The sequence below is a fragment of the Cervus elaphus genome, chromosome 9, assembly GCF_910594005.1.
Source record: "Cervus elaphus chromosome 9, mCerEla1.1, whole genome shotgun sequence".
Lineage (NCBI taxonomy): Eukaryota > Metazoa > Chordata > Mammalia > Artiodactyla > Cervidae > Cervus > Cervus elaphus.
Window position 1 is genome coordinate 92,817,769 of NC_057823.1, and position 10,758 is coordinate 92,828,526.

Genomic DNA, 10,758 nt, shown 5'->3' on the forward strand with positions numbered 1-10,758 from the left:
CTGAAAAAACGCACAGACAGGGGAAGGGGTGGGGGGGTTACGCGGTGGCCTCGCGCGCTGCCGGCGCGGGAGGAAGGGCGGGGGGGACACGGGGCCGCCGGTCTTCGGTCCCGGAGCCTGCGGCCCCCCCGACCCCCCCAGCACCCCCCCCCCCGCCCCTCCGCGACCTGCGACCCCTGGGGACCACCCTGTACCTGAGGGCTCACCTGGGTCCCCCCCGCCCCGGGGGCTCGCAGGCCGACTCCGCGGCGACGCCCGCCAGCCCGCGACCCCGAGACTCCGCCGTCTCGGGCCGGAGCCCCCCAGCACGCCCCCCGCCCCCCCACTGATGCGCGGCCGCGGCCCGTTAGTCTCCCAGCGGTCGCCCGAGGCGCGGCCTCAGCCCCCTGCGGGCCAATGGAGGCGCGGGGCGGGGAAGGGCCACTCCCTCTCCCTCCGGGGAAAACCACCCACCGCCCCCAGGCCCGGCGCGCGCGGGGATTGGTCTCCCCGGCGCGGCTCTGCGTCCCGGCCGCTGCCGCACCCACCGCGGAGCACTCACGGTTCTTAGCTTCCCGAGAGAAGGAAACACGTTTAGTGTCTCAGCAGCCTACGTGTTTTTTTGTTGTTGTTGTTATTTTTTAAACAGATCTTAGGGGAGAGTTTTACAGAAGCTAAACAAAACCCCCCAGTGTTTCAAGGCAGTCACTAGTAAAACAGCCTCTAGGCCCCCCCTATGTTGTCAGGAGGAATGCAACTCACCAAATGAAGGTTAAGTGGTCAGTTTATGGAGCTCTTTTATTTTACTACAGCTTCTTTTCCGTGGGCTTCAATTTCATGCTAATGTATTTTTTTTTTTTTAATAAAATCTTCAGTTTGAGACAGGCCAAAAAATAGTAACATTGATGAAGACAGAAGAAGAGATGAGGCCGTTAATCTGTTTTTGACTCCTTGGGATAGCTCACATCATTTTACTAATAGCTTTATAAATGGAACACTTTTTAAATTAAAAAAAAATGACAGCAACAAAGACTGTCCCCCTAGAAATAATGAGTGAATAGCTTTGAAACCGTTGAAATCTCTTCCTAGATCACTCAATTATGCAGAGGGACACTGCCTGGAAGTCTCTGGATTCGGGGCCTCTGTCTGATACTTTAACATTGTTAATGATAATTCTTTAGTCTGTAATAGTAGGTCATTGCTATGGTTACTCTACAATGGTGCAACACTTTGCTTTCCCCTTCAGCTATTCGCTGAGTCCTGGTAACCACATTTGTTGCCTAGCAACAGTTTTGTGACAGTATCACAATCTGGGAGTTACAACAATAAGGATGCTATGGCTGCCTCGACCAGAGAGCAGAAAGCTATATTCTGTGCCTGTGACTTAGCTGTGGGAGCTGGGCTTACTAGAGAACCCCTCTTTTAATAGGTGTCCTCAGAAGGATGCTCTCTACCCTCCTGTCCTCTGCAGATTGGCCTAATGAACCTGCATTTGGAACTAAGACCTAGTACTGAGGTCATATCCTTGAGAAATATCCCCCAACACTGCTGTGTTCCGACTGAAAAATGAGGTCATCTTTCCATTGGCTTACTCATTTTGGGCAAAATTCAATGTTATTCAGGGGGAGAAAGAAGATGAGTGTAGGTTGATCCTGGCAAATCCTAAAGTGCCTGACTGGATTTTGATGTCTTAGTAGAATTCTTGGGAAAAAAAATTATATATATATGCATGCCTGCATCAATAAGTGTGTAAAATTTCAGGTTCTTTAGAATATATTTAACGTCCCCATATTTATTGTCAGTATATAACTTTCACTGATTTATTCAGCTAACAGTCTTAAAAAGACTTCCTTTGAATTTGGAGTCATCTGTATTCTCCAAATACAAAAGAAGTTTGTGAGCAGTTCTACATAAGCTCAGACATACCTACTTTCATGGCTATGTTTAGAAGGGGGCCCAGTTTCTAGACTGGTTTATGAAATGACCAATCCTGTTTCTATAGTCTTGTAAGTCTAGGTTCATTTCAATAATAATTATTAGTAGCACTTATAATGAAAAAACATTTTTAAGTCAATTGTATTGACTATTCTCAGATGCATACTACATGGAAACACCCATTCCCAAACACAATAGGAAAAATAAAGGTGTTAATTGTCTCTTTTCCTTCTCATTTCCCATGCTTCCAGGCTCATTTGGCATTTCCTCCGTAGTGATCACACTTAGACTTACTAGTGTTACCAAGGCTATGATGAATTTGTAAGCTTTCTTAGGGAACTCCTCTCATAATTCCTCCCACCCCTTGAAAACCAATTCAATGTATGAATCTAGAGGGACCTAAGGAGTCAATGGTCTGAAGCAATTTTAACTCCTTTATTTTTTTTCTTTCCTGGTGACAGTCCTTCTGAAGGATGAACAAATTTCCCTGGTGATAAAGTCACTACAAAGGCTTTTTAGTTTTAGCTTATGATGACTCTCTGCTTGATTAGTCTTGGGCTGAAAAGACCAAAGTCCCTGAGATAACTGAGGACCTGCACTAACTCTCAGTATTTACCCTTGCAATTTAAGAGAATAAATAATGAGAATGTGTGCTCTGTCAGAGGAAGGGAAATTGCTAGAAGTAAAGTAATAAGCAAGGTGGGTTAGAAACTGAATTATGGAGAATGAGGTGGCGGAGGGAGAATTCTCCCTAAACTAAGGAGTGGTAACATAAATATCTTCTATAAAAATGGCTTTCTTTAAAAAAAAAAAGAAAAATGGCTTTTTTTTCTAAATTGCTGTAAGTAGATTTTTAATAATTTAAAAATAGCATTTGGAAATTAGGTGGTTGCATGTCCATCTGGGGCTGTGTATACACATTTCAAGAACATGTTTGGAGACCATTTTTGAGAATTCAAGGCCAAAGTTCAATCAAAATATTCACAAATTAGTATGAATATCCACCCATAGCATGGAAACTTTGGACAGCAGCTTTCTAGTAATTAAAAAATATACCACTTTAAGGGAACTTCTTCTGTGAGGATGGGAACACAAGGCCATTATATCATCTATTTATAAGAGGAAAGAAAGGGTGGAAGTTTAGGCTAACTAAAAAAGCAGCCATTTATTAATAAGTTGCAGTGATATGTAAGTGACTTGGAAACTAGTCCAGTCAGCACTAACTGTTACTTGAAGGAGATAAACATGGTTTTATAGTCAGGCCTGGTCTTTCCTCTACCACAACTTTACCTTTAGCAAAAACTCCTCTTTTTAGGAAATGTGAACGTCTTTCTACTTTTCAAACTCCCATTTTCCTAATCTAAGTTGTTCCCACAATGAGGAGATAGAGGGTTTTCCCAGGTTGATTTTTGTATCCTTTTAGGCTGGCAGGCTTTCTCCTACTGGGTGACTCACCTTTGGGGCAAATTCAGTTTCCTAGGCCACACAATCAATTCAGTATCAAAATGTGCAGGATCTCAGTTCTTTATTACAAAAAAGTGCCGTTGCTCAGTCATAATCAGTGGTTCTTAATGGACATGGTAGTGGCCGCTGGGGCATTTTGGAAATTTATAGGAAAATTTTTTGGAGGTCAAGACAATTGGGAGGAGCTGTTGGCATTTATTGGGAGAAAGCTGGGGAGGTGGACATCCTTCAGTTTGCAGGGTGTTACAGCATGAAGAATTGTTCTGCACTGTACATGGTTTTCAAATGTTTCACTGGCTATTCATGTAGTTGAAAAACTTGTTTATGATTATGGGCTTAGAATTCACATTTGTTTAACAAAGTATTCCGGCATGATTTTTTAATATAACAGAATCTTCCAGGAGTCAGGTGCCATGCAAATTGAAGGAATTTTGTGGTTTGTGTTGTTCAGAATATTACCAAGAATGGATTACTATATGAGAAATATCTCATCACTGGCCTCACTGCTCACAGTTCTTGAGCCACTGATAAGCACACCTGCAACTGGCCTGTATTTGTAGATGTAGAATTCCTGGCGATCCGACGCAGAGGACCCATGCAGGTGTTCTTGAGCACTTTAAATACTGATATGCATATTATTCTTATTATGGGTTATTTTTTCCTTCATATGTTAACTAGGGCAATACAATAATTTAGCAATCTTGTAAGTAGGTGAATTATGTTATCTCTAGAATTTAAGGAGAGTTAAAAGCACGATTGTATTATTTGTTAAAATAGTATGTTTTTAGATGATCAAGGGTCAGCTTAAATAAAAGTGAAGTTAATTCTTTTTCATTACATTAGAGATTAATTTCACTATAACCTGAACCCTACTTACAGCTAGCTGTTTTATCCTTACACAGGGTAGAAAGTGCCTTTTACTTCTCTTACATAATGTTTCTTCCACAAATACTGTTTGTTAATGATGTTATTCATTGTGAAATAACCAAAAGGTAGTAGACAGGAGATCTTCCAATTAAAATACTACACTGAATATTCTTTATCTCTCAATTGTTTAAAAAATGAACTATAGCAAATTTCAAGGAGGTAGAGACAGCACAAATGGTCAAAAAGGTTAGAAACTTTAAGCATAAAGGATGAGACTATAAGTCATATGAGGAAGATCAAATTGCTAAAATGTGTCATGTTTTCCCAAAAGACTGTGTCTTTTATGCATAGAAACACATTACACATACACGACACATTTCAGTGTCTTGTAATGGAACTGAGAAAGAAGGAGGCTACATTTATGGATCAGCATTTAGAAATTAAACAAGAAACGGCTGGAGATAGCACTGACAGTGGAATGCTCAAAGAATAGCATGAGAGAAGAAAACACTGCTGTCTTTTGCTTTGTCTATGCCCCTTACTTCTTCCTATGATGACTTTAATTCAAGTGTTTCTTGCAAATCTGCCTTGTCCATGCTCCTCTTCACTTGATCTTAGTGCTGAGATTTTTTTTTTTTTTTGGCAAAAACTATGCCAAAATATGCTACTGAGTTAGCAACCAAAATCATGATGTTTATACTTTGGTAGATGTAGTCTACTCTGAAGCTGTACCTCATTTTATGCAGTAGATGTCTTAAAAAGTTATATGTAAATATAATTTCTGTAAATAGAATGTTTTTAAAGGAAGAAATAGGTTATCTACTTCTTCAGTGAATCTTTTAATAAAGTGAAGAGTTCTCTGGGAAAGCAAATAATCAGTCTTCAAGTGACATCACACATATGCACACATGTGCATACACACACACACACACACACCCAGATTTTCCAGAGGTGAGGTTTACTACTATAATATGATGGACAGTGTAGGTAAGGTCTCACTGAAAAGATTATTTAGAAGAATTTCTTGGCCAGCCATTCACTATTCTACTTATGGTTAGTCACCTTATTTTACAGGGTCTGAAACCAAAAGGTCATGGAATAATTTCAACAATTTATGTATAATTTACATTTTAGGGTCTGGTTTAGAATAGGGAATATCACTGTTCACAAAGTTACCTTTGAATATAAAATATCATTTTTAATATCTTTATTTCAGAAGGCAAAACTACTGTTTCCCTGCCCTCTCCCTGACATCCCCCTCCCCTGCAAAAGAATTTGTTTTTAAAGAAAAAGATAATAAATAAATTTTATGTGCTTCTTACAATAAAGGGGGAAAGGCAAAAAACCTAGAAAGATATGAAACACATTAACAGGATAACATATCTATGATACTTTCAAACTGACAAGGCTTGATTTTAAAAATTGATCTTTAACAAGAAAAAGAAATATGAGCAATTAGGAAGTAATGAAGACCCTGTCAATATAGCTATGTTGATAATAACAGGTAAGGGAATTCTTGAGAAAATCTAATATATAAAAATCAGGAGGTCTGTAATATGCATTATTGAGTCCCAGTGGGATTAACTAATGAATTTATGAGCTCACTAGTGGTTATTTTTAGAAAGCTATAAAGAATTAGAGAAATACTAGAGCATGGAAAAATACTGTGCCTTCTAAAAAGAAAGAAAACATATATTACTACTAAAATTCATTGCAAAATGAATTCCAGAGCTTCCAAGGAGAACATCATTTAAAAGAATAAATCTACCACTATTTGAACACAGAAGGGCTCCTAATGGTAACTCTGCAAGTTAGAAGGCACAAGTGTGAGACTCAGTCTTGTGGGGGTGGCGGTGGGGGTAAACAAAGTGGGGTGTTCACTGAGACTGTGTGAGGAAAATGCCAAGAGCAGCTCACTAAACATGTCACGTGGCCTGGTTAAATTACTTGTGTAAGAAGATACAGGCTAAGTCTGCTTTGATTGCTAACAACGCTGCAAACCCACTAAGGCTGAGACTGTGTTGAGACCCTAAAGGCAAGTCATCAAGCTTGACCAGAGAAAACAGGCTGAAACAAGGGCCAAAAAATCAGTGGTAGAAACTTCTGGGTCATCTGCAGCTTCTGGGAAAGCCTGTCCTTTCCTCCAGCATCTTTTCTGTATCTCTCATCTATGGAAGGGGAGTGGGTGGTGGTTTGGGCACTGGGCAGCTTAAGACTCAAGGAGACAACTTTGGGAAGCAAACTTCTTCTCAGGCAGAGTAGAGAGCCTGCAGTGGCTATGGGTCTCCAACACTAAACCGGGCAGACCTCTCTAGCACACCTCTCCTAAACAATAGAAAATGGACACATTTTAGTTGCTTTAATTGCTCATCAAACCCAGATAGGTGGTGTGGAAGTCCCATTCTTTGGTTTTCATTCTTGTCTCGTGTACTACTCATAGTGTTGTCACAAGGCCTGGCCTCCGGGAATACAGTTTCCCTGTAAAATCTGAGCCCAGGTCTGGGCAAAAGTTCTCTTTTTCTAGGTTCCCCTTGTCATTTTCAAAGGTAGTTTTACCAGATCTGTGATCTACTGTGTAGATCACAACAAACTGTGGAAAATTCTGAAAGAGATGGGAATACAACACCACCTAACCCGCCTCCTGAGAAATCTGTATGCAGATCAAGAAGCAACAGTTAGAATCAGACAAGGAACAACAGACTGGTTCTAGATCAGGAAAGGAGTACGTCAAGGCTGTATACCCTGTTTATTTAACGTATATGCAGAATACATCATGTGAAATGCCAGGCTGGATGAAGCACAAGCTGGAATCAAGATTGCAGGGAGAAATATCAATAACCTCAAATATGCAGATGACACCACCCTTATGGCAGAAAGTGAAGACAAACAAAAGAGCCTCTTGATGACAGTGAAAGAGGAGCGTGAAAAAGTTGGCTTAAAACTCAGCATTCAGAAAACTAAGATCATGGCATCCAGACCCATCACTTCATGGCAAATAGATGGGGAAACAATGGGAACTGTGAGAGACTTGGACTCCAAAATCACTGCAGATGGTGACTGCAGCCATGAAATTAAAAGATGCTTGCTCCTTGGAAGAAAAGCTATGACCAACCTAGTCAGCAAATTAAAAAGCAGAGACATTACTTTACCAACAAAGGTCCATCAAGTCAAAGCTATGGTTTTTCCAGTAGTCACATATGGATGTGAGAGTTGGACCATAAAGAAAGTTGGGCAACGAAGACTTGATGCTTTTGAACTGTGGTGTTGGCGAAGACTCTTGAGAGTCCTTTGGACTATAAGGAGATCCAGCCAGTCCATCCTAAAGGAAATCAGTCCTGAATATTCATTGGAAGGACTGATGCTGAAGCTGAAACTCCAATACTTTGGCCACCTGATGCAAAGAACTGACTCACTGGAAAAGACTCTGATGCTGGGAAAGATTGATGGCAGGAGGAGAAGGGGATGACAGAGGATGAGATGGTTGGATGGCATCACCGACTCAATGGACATGAGTTTGGGTAAACTCCAGGAGTTGGTGATGGACAGGGAGGCCTGGCGTGCTGCAGTCCATGGGGTTGCAAAGAGTCAGACACGACTGAGCGACTGAACTGAACTGAACTTACCAGAGGATCGTACAAGCACAGAGCTCTAAATAAGGAATGCAAAGAATCATGAAATAGCTGTTTCCATAGGTTTTTGATCATATTTCCAACACAAGCAGCGAAGAGCTTTCTGGGTCCGCTTCTGTTCCCGAGGGCTACTGCAGGTTTCTAGGTGCCTTGCCAGGCTTCCCTGTTCTTCCAGCTTCTCTGCATTCCTCGCTAGCTACCCATGGCCTACGGCTGCCAGTCTGACTGTGTGTGTGTGTGTGTGTGTGTGTGTGTGTGTGTAAGTAACAGAGAGGTAGGGAGAAAGGGAGAGAAAGTAAGAGAAGGGAAGTAAGGGAGAGGAAAGGAGAGAGGGAATGAGAGAGAGAGAGGGTGGGGAGAGACTGAATGGATTGCAAAACACTTTATTTCTATGCAAAAGAAAATCATTTACTAGTTCAAATATCTGAGTCTTCTGTGGTCCTCTTCACTCAACCGTGGATTCTATTCTAGAGGATATATTCTGTGGGAAGTTTTTTCCATGGGTCCTGTGAGTGATTAATTTATACATTCATCCACACTGTGTGCCAGGCACTGTTTCTTTGGGCTGGGGATATGGTGGTGAGCAAGATATACAAAGACTCTGCTCTTGCAACATATATGCTGGTGGGGGATGACAAGTGATAACCAGGTATACCAAGGAACCTGATAATTTCAGAGTCAGAAGCACTGTGGAAAAAGGAAAAAAAAAAAAACCACAATGGTGGATGTGAAGAGAGCAAAGAGGAGAGGTGGTCGCCCATTTAAACTTGGTGGAAAAGACTTCTGACCCGAGACCAGAATGGCAAGAGGGAGCCAGATGCAGGTCTGGGGAGGATGCTGTAGGCAGGGTCCTGGGAGAACAAGGGTGGGGGGTGTGGGGAGGTGGGGTGCGGGTCACAGCGGGGACGAGCATGTCACAGTCAAGGAACTGAAGAGTGAGTGCCCGGAGCATGGAGGGTGAGGGGAAGGTGGAAGACGATTCAGAGAGGTGGGCAGCCTCCAAGCCATGTGAGGCTTCTCAGGCCACAGTGCAAGGTTTTGATTTTATTTTGAGTACAGTGGAATTAATTTAATTTTATTCCAAGTACAAGCTCTAGAGTTTCATCAAAGGAGAAATAGAATTTGCACTTAATGAGTAACTTTTTTTTTTTTTTGGTAAAGACTGAATGGATTATGGGGGAGTTGGAATGATGGATTTAACCCTCCCTGATTGCATTTATCAACTCCTCCCACCTCTAGATCATTTTCCTCCTGCACACTTCAGAGTATAAAACACACCTACTGCTGGCTCACATAAAGTGAGTTATAGTAGTAGGCAACAGTAATATGCAGTCAAGAGTTGAAAGGCAGCCTAATAAAATACTTCAAAGTAGTAGCTGGATTAGAAACAGCATTTTCCTAACAACTGTGCTCTCCACTGATGCCTCTGGTTCTTGACCCTCAGGGCTGGGGTGTGTGCTGGGAAGGTATCAGGCTGGGGATGTGCTCTCACAGTCTTCCATTTCTGCAGGCCACCCAGAGGCGACTGTGGACCTACTCTCCAGGCAGGCTTTCCCACTTTCCGTCACTTCTATGAATAGACACAGTATTCTCCTAGCGACTCCAGCCCAGCCTCTTAGTCACCTTTGATTTTGTGTTTGCTTGTTCGCTGACTCCTGATCCAATGTTACCAAATCCTCACAGTTATACCTCAGCAAAGTTTTTCCAATCTCTTTTTGCCCCTTTCCATTCCCCTGTTACCAGTCTGGATTTAATGACCTCTTATTTAGCATCCAGAAACTTCCTCCTAACTTAAACTTCATTGCGTTCACCCTCTTCTCTTCTATCTTGTACCCTGCTACCAGATGAAAAATTCTAAAGTATCATTTGTGTCATAGACCTCTTTCTCAGCTCAAACATATCCAATTTTCTTCATAATCTTTCAAATTAAGTAGAAATTCTTCCATGTGGTTTAAAGCCCTCAATTCCCTGGATTGAGCCTTCTTTTCTAGGTTTAATCCATCAACTGTTTTTCTATAAGTATCCCCCATTCTCCCAGGCCCAGGTCAACTGACAATTTTTAAACCTTTTCAAAATCTCACTGTCTGGGCATCTGTGATTCTGAAGTCCAGTCAGAGAAGAGATTGATTACCATTGTGAAGTTTTTGAAGGCAGGGGTCAAACTTTACTCATCTTCAACAAAGATGGATCAATGTACCCTATATTGAAGTGTATACCAGCTTTTAGAGCCTAGAAATAAAATCCTCTAACAGTAATAGCGGTTGGATACTCTATAACCAAAACTGAAGGAGTAGAGTGTTTTTCTTGCTCTCTCCTACAAACTGATGAGGTAGGTACAGGTGACCCAGAGCCCATTAGTAACCAGCTGCTAAGTGCAGAGTATCTTGTAGTTCTAGTTAGCTAAAATGCTGTCCTTCTCTAGTACATACAACTTACTAGCATCAGACGACGTTTAGGACAGTGTCAGAACTGAGAATTTGCAGAGTCAAACTTTAACCATTCAAGCGCTTGCATTCCCAAGATGTAGTGGACTCGGTTCAAATTTAGATGCAGATAGAAATGTATCAAATATAAGATAGTAAGGACATGGGAAGAACCCAAGATAAAATTTCATCTAACAGCTCCATTTCACAAGTGAGAAATCTAAAGTCCAGAGCAGCTGTGACAGGCCATGGCTATTCAGACACTTTGCTGAAATATAGTTAATATTTATAAATTGATTAAGCATTGTAATAAAACATTTTCAGAAGATATGTCTTATTACTTTCAGATCCAGTTCAATATTTACTTCCTCTAATAAGACTTCCTTGATTAACCTTACCCCACACCAACCACTTCCTTTCTTCATGTTTCAGTATTTTGTGTAGGAGGGCTGCTGTCTGTG

The 10,758-nt window shown here is 41.5% G+C and overlaps 1 protein-coding gene across 3 annotated transcripts in view; it reads right to left on the bottom strand.

The window, feature by feature from the left end:
- Window positions 1–10,758, bottom strand: part of FAM172A (family with sequence similarity 172 member A) — a 394,773-nt gene that overhangs the window by 3,189 nt on the left and 380,826 nt on the right. The window lies entirely within an intron of this gene.